General features: G+C 41.3%; 1 non-coding gene across 1 annotated transcript; it reads right to left on the reverse strand.

The window, feature by feature from the left end:
- Nucleotides 1-312: 312 nt before the first annotated feature.
- Nucleotides 313-394, reverse strand: TRNAL-UAG (transfer RNA leucine (anticodon UAG)). The gene has a single exon. It is a non-coding gene; the product is annotated as a tRNA-Leu (tRNA).
- Nucleotides 395-5,684: the final 5,290 nt, after the last annotated feature.

The following is a 5,684-nucleotide window of genomic DNA, read 5'->3' on the forward strand; positions in this document are numbered from 1 at the left end:
AGTCCCCCTGCTTGTCCCATGGTCTCCCTTCCTTCAGCGGTCACGTGGTATCGCTCATTAAACTCAAGAATATGCGCATATTCATGAGTTTAATGAGCGGTACAACATGACTGCTGAAAACAGGAAGGGAGACCATGGGAGAGCGGGGCTCTGGGAGGAGAAAAACCAAGATGATGAAGGGGTTTAAAGGTCTTCCTCCTCTTCTAATCCTAATTTTGAGGACAGCATGATCGTTTCCTCCTAAATTCCCGGCCGCCTTTATTTCCTCATCATTTCCATCCTGTTAGTAAGAATTAGGTCCAAATAAAAGGTTGGCAGCGGTGGGATTCGAACCCACGCCTCCAGAGAGACTGGAGCCTAAATCCAGCGCCTTAGACCGCTCGGCCACGCTACCTCACATGGATGTAAGACTTTTCATTCAATCAGAATGTTGCTAATGATGTAAGAGGCAGAAAACAATTTGTATCCAATTAGACAAAAAGACAAACACTTTTATACATGAGCAACATGGTTATCGGGGATATGTGTGTGCACCGAGTCTGACTGCTCCCTTTCCTATTTAGCTGTCCGAATCGCCTTTCTTCCATCCGTAATGAGCGCCCCCTGGTCCGTAGTATTGTCCTTGGAAGGAATAAGTCCTTTGCCGTCCTCTGTATTGACCACACATATATTTATACATGTAAATGAGATCTTCTCTGAGGTCTTTTTCTTAGCTTAAAAAGCCCATTTTTTCAATTGTTGAACTTTTTTTTTTACAGCACCTTCCTTTTAACACCTTAAAATCCAAACCACTTTGTAGTTTAATGACCGAGGCTCATATTTTAAATCTGACCATTTTCACTTTATGAGGTCATAACTCTGGAAAACTTCAATGGATCCCAGTGATCATAGAACCATAGAATGGTAGAGTTGGAAGGGACCTCCTGGGCCATTTGGTCCAACCCTCTGCTCAAAGCAGGATGCACTAAATCATCCCAGACAGATGTCTGTCCAGCCTCTGCTTGAAGACTTCCATTGTAGGAGAACTCACCACTTCTCGTGGAAGCCTGTTCAATGCATTAATCATTCTAACTGTCAAGAAATTTTTTCTAATATCTAATCTGTGTCTCCCTCCATTCAGTTTCATCCCATTGCTTCTAGTCTTTTCTTTGTCCAAATGAGAATAAAGATGATTCTTCTACAATGTGACAGCCCTTGAGATATTTGTAGACAGCTATTCAGTCTCCTTTCAGTCTTCTCTTTTGCAAGTTAAACATTCCCAAATCCTGCAACCATTCCTCATAGGACAGGGTTTGCAGACCGGTCACCATTCTGTTCGCTCTTCTCTGAACTTGCTCCAGGTAGTTGATGTCTTTTTTAAAACGTGGTGCCCAAAATTGGATAGTATTCCAGATGAGGTCTGACCAGAGAGGAGTAGAAGGGGATAATGACTTCACGTGATCTAGACTGTATGCTATTGTATTTGCCTTTTTGCTGTTGCATCACACTATTGACTCATGTTCAGTCTGTGAACTATTAGTATACCCAAGTCTTTTTCACTGTGCTCTTGCTTAGCCCTATTCCTCCCATTCATTTTTATTGCCCAGATGTAGTACTTTACATTTTTCCCAGTTAAAAACCATTCTGTTAGTTGCTGCCCACTTCTCCAGTTTATCTATATCTTTTTGAATCCTCTCTCTCTCTTCTCTAGTATTAGCTATCCCTGCTATCTTTGTGGCATCAGCAAATTTAATCAGTTTACCCTCAATTCTTACATCTAAATCATTGATAAAGATGTTGAACAATACAGGGCCCAGGACAGAGCCCTGTGGTACCCCACTTGAGACATTCTTCCAATTGGATTTGCAGCCATTTAAGACCACCCTTTAGATCTGATCACTAAGCCAGTTATGAATCCACAGTTGCCTTGTCCATTCCATACTTCTGATTATGATTCTGAGATTGTTTTCTCATGACATATTGTACATTATAATAGTGGTAAAATTTGACTTGCGTTTATTTGTGAAAATATCAGAAATTTGGCAAAAATTCAGAAAATTTCACAATTTTCAATCTTTTAAATTTTATGCCCTTAAATCAGAGTCATATCACACAAAATAGTTAATAACATTTTCCACATTCTACTTTGCATCAGCACAATTATTGAAACAATTTTTTTTGGAAAAAAGGGTTAAAGTTGACCAGTGATTTTTTATTTTTACAACTAAACTTACAAAAGCATTTTTTATGGACCACCTCACATTTGAAGTTACTTTGAGGGGTCTATATGACAGAATATACCCAAAAAGGACACCAAACTAAAAACCGCACTGTTGGGAGTTCATTTTCCCCTTCACATTGAGGTCCGTTGAACTCCCTCTTCTGGTGAAGGAAGGTAGTGAGGCTGATTACCAAGCACGTGAGCTGGATGATGATGACTGGGTGACGGGAATTGCTGACTGGATATAAGGCAGCCGACGCCCTTCTGCCTGGCTGGTGATTTCTCTGAGGGATTCTAGGAGACCAGTCTGATTCCTGCTCCTCAAAAGCTAAGTTTTCCGCTCTGCTTTTTGCATTTGTGTTTTGGTTTTGTTTTGCCTTGTTTTTCTGGATTTCTGCCATTCCCTGCTGGGGTGAGCTGAATTCCTTTTGCTCTGTCTTCAGAAAATACCTGAGTACTGATATAGTCTTTTTGAAGCCTAGCGTCTTCAGGGCTTTTTTCCCTATCAGTCTGTTGGCTCTTGTTTTGATAGGATTTTGGCAGATTGCAGACAGCAGCTTTTCTATCCTGTCCTATTTAGTTAGCTTGGGCCCCATCATTTGCTCAGCCTATCTTTCTATCTGTGTGAGTGTTTTTTCATCTTGCTTCACCGTCATTATATGTTGGGGGCTGCCTATTGCTTTGGGGTCTGCTCTGGGGCAGTTTAGATTTCCCTTTCTGTCTTTAGGCTATTTAGTTCTCTGGCTGTGATCAAGGGGACTAGGGCACCGTAGGAACCCCCCACGGCTACTGCTAGTTGTTGTTAATAGGTTCAGGGGTCTGCAATCCGATAGCTACCAACTTCTCTGGTTTTCTGGACTTAGCTAGTATTTCTGTTTTTGCCTCCTACGGTGACTCATTCATAACACTGCACCCATAGAGGTGTTCAAAACCACATTTAAGAAGTTTATTAATGCTTCAGGTGCTTCACAGTAATTAATGCAATGAGGAAGGAAAAAATGAACATTTTCCTATTATTCACAAAAAAGTTACCTATTACAATTTTTTTATTTTCATAAGGGTAACAGGAAAAATTGAAAATCAAAATGTGTTGGTCAATTTCTCCTGAGTACATTGATACCCCATGTGTGAGGGTAAACTGCTGTTTGGTGCACAGCAGGGCTCAGAAGGGAAGAAGCACTGTTTGAGGTTTTGAATGCAAAATTGGCTCTAACATAGATGCTATTTGGAGAGCCCTAAACCATTGAAAGCCCCCACAAGTGACCTCATTTTGGAGCCCTCAAGGAATGTATCTAGATGTGTGGTGGACACCTGTTTTAACAAGTACTTAAAGGGCTAAGATATTGCTTTAAAGAAGACAATTAATTTTAGTGCAATAATTAAATGATTGCAGAAAACAGGAAATAGTATGGTATTGCAAAGATTTTTGCATAATATAAATCACAAAGGTAAAGTACTTACATTGTAAACTACATAAGCAAAAACAAAACTTCACCAGGAATAGCGACATCATCTGTCTAGAAACATCAACCATGAGAAGCAAACGGTGAAGACAGACATTCCAGGGATATCCACAAAGTAGACTCACATGGGCATCCCCTCCAGTCTACAAGTTAACAGGTTTCTGTCTTAGCTGCAGTCTTCCCCAGCTTATGTATTATTTAGAAAAAACAATGCTTCTGTAACCAACTGTTACACAAACTCTAACAAATTCTATTTGTCCAGTATAGTATCCCTCTTAGGAGAGGCCAGCTCTACAGATGTGAATGTACACCAGACAAATACATCACCAGATATAACATGCCAAAAACTCTTCTAGTACTGGATGTTCTACCATATTATAAACACGATATTTCTCACAAAACATTAGTAGTGAAACTATGCAGTAATTAGATGCACAGTATAATCATATCCTTTCCCACTGAAGAATATAAACATACACCATTCTCAACAAACAGCGATAAAGGAGCTATGTGATAATTGGATGATACTTATAAACAGGCATGTTTTCACTAGAAACTAAGCAGCTCAGTTGTTATGAGAATTGCAGAAAATACACAGCTAAACTATTACTGCTTGATATCTTAAAGGGGTCTTTAATGACAGGCTATCAAAATGGATTGCCGATGGTCATTAATATCAGCACTACAGCACCTTGAACCCTCACAGAAGTTTATAACATAGGGCCGTGAAAATAAAAAATATAATTTTTCCCCAGAAAAATGTTATTTTAGTTCTAGTTTTTTTATTTTTGCAAGGTTAACAGGAGAAAATAAGCTATATAGTTTTTTAGGCAATTTCTATTGAGTTCACCAATACCCCATATGTGGTCAAAAACTACTTTTGAGGCACAGTGCAAAGCTCAGAAGGAAAGAGGTGCCATATTGGAGTTCAGATTTTGCTGGAATGGTTTGAGGATGCCATGTCACATTGTCAGAGCCCCTGAGTTGCCAGAACAGCAGAAACCCCCCTTTTTTTACCTCATTTTATAAACTACACCACCCAAAAAAATTCATCTAGGGGTGCATTGATCATATTGACTCCACAGATGTGTCACAGAATTTTATACCATTGTGCTGTGGAGAATAAATAATTACATTTTGGCCACAAAAATTTTGGTTTAGTCCCAGATTTTATATTTTCACAGTAGGAAATAAGTAAAAATGGCACCAAAATGAATCACACTATTTCTGCCAAATGTAGAGATACCCCATACGTGGCTGTGCAGTACTGCTTGGCAATACGGAGAGACACTGGAGGGACAGAGCGCTATTTGCCTATTTGAAGAGCAGAATCCCCCCTCAAGTGACCCCATTTTGAAAATGATACCGCTGCAAACGTGTGGATGCTAAATGTGTTTTAGGCACACCGTAGGCTTCTCTGCAGCCCTGGATGCTCGGCAAGGGAGGGGGTGGGGGTGTCAGGTCATACTTACCCCTCTAACGCATCTCTGCAGTCCCCCTGCTTGTCCCACGGTCTCCCTTCCTTCCTTCAGCGGTCACGTGGTACCGCTCATTAAACTCAAGAATATGTGCATATTCATGAGTTTAATGAGCGGTACAACATGACCGCTGAAAGCAGGAAGGGAAACCGTGGGAGAACGGGGCTGCAGAGATGCGTCAGGGGGGGTAAGTATAGGCTATATTCACCTGTCCACAGTCCATCGCTGCTCGCCGCTGTCTGCCGCATCCTCTGTCAGTGACATTCAGACAGCAGAGGGCGCAGTGACGTGGATAGTGCGTGGTGCACCGTCTGCTGCCTGAACGTCACTGACAGATGACATGGCAGACAGCGGCGAGCAGCAATGGAACAGGGACAGGTGAATATCTCAGCTGCCGGCATCTGGCCCCCAGCGACAGAGAGGTGAGTGTGTCATTTTTTTTATTTTTATTTGCAGCAGCAGAGGCATCATATGGGGGCATAATATATGGAGCATCTTATGGGGGCAGCATATGGGGGCATAATATATGGAGCAGCATATGGG

This window comes from Dendrobates tinctorius, unplaced genomic scaffold (assembly GCF_039654945.1).
Source record: "Dendrobates tinctorius isolate UK_male_01 unplaced genomic scaffold, ASM3965494v1 ptg000151l, whole genome shotgun sequence".
Taxonomy (NCBI): Eukaryota; Metazoa; Chordata; class Amphibia; order Anura; family Dendrobatidae; genus Dendrobates; species Dendrobates tinctorius.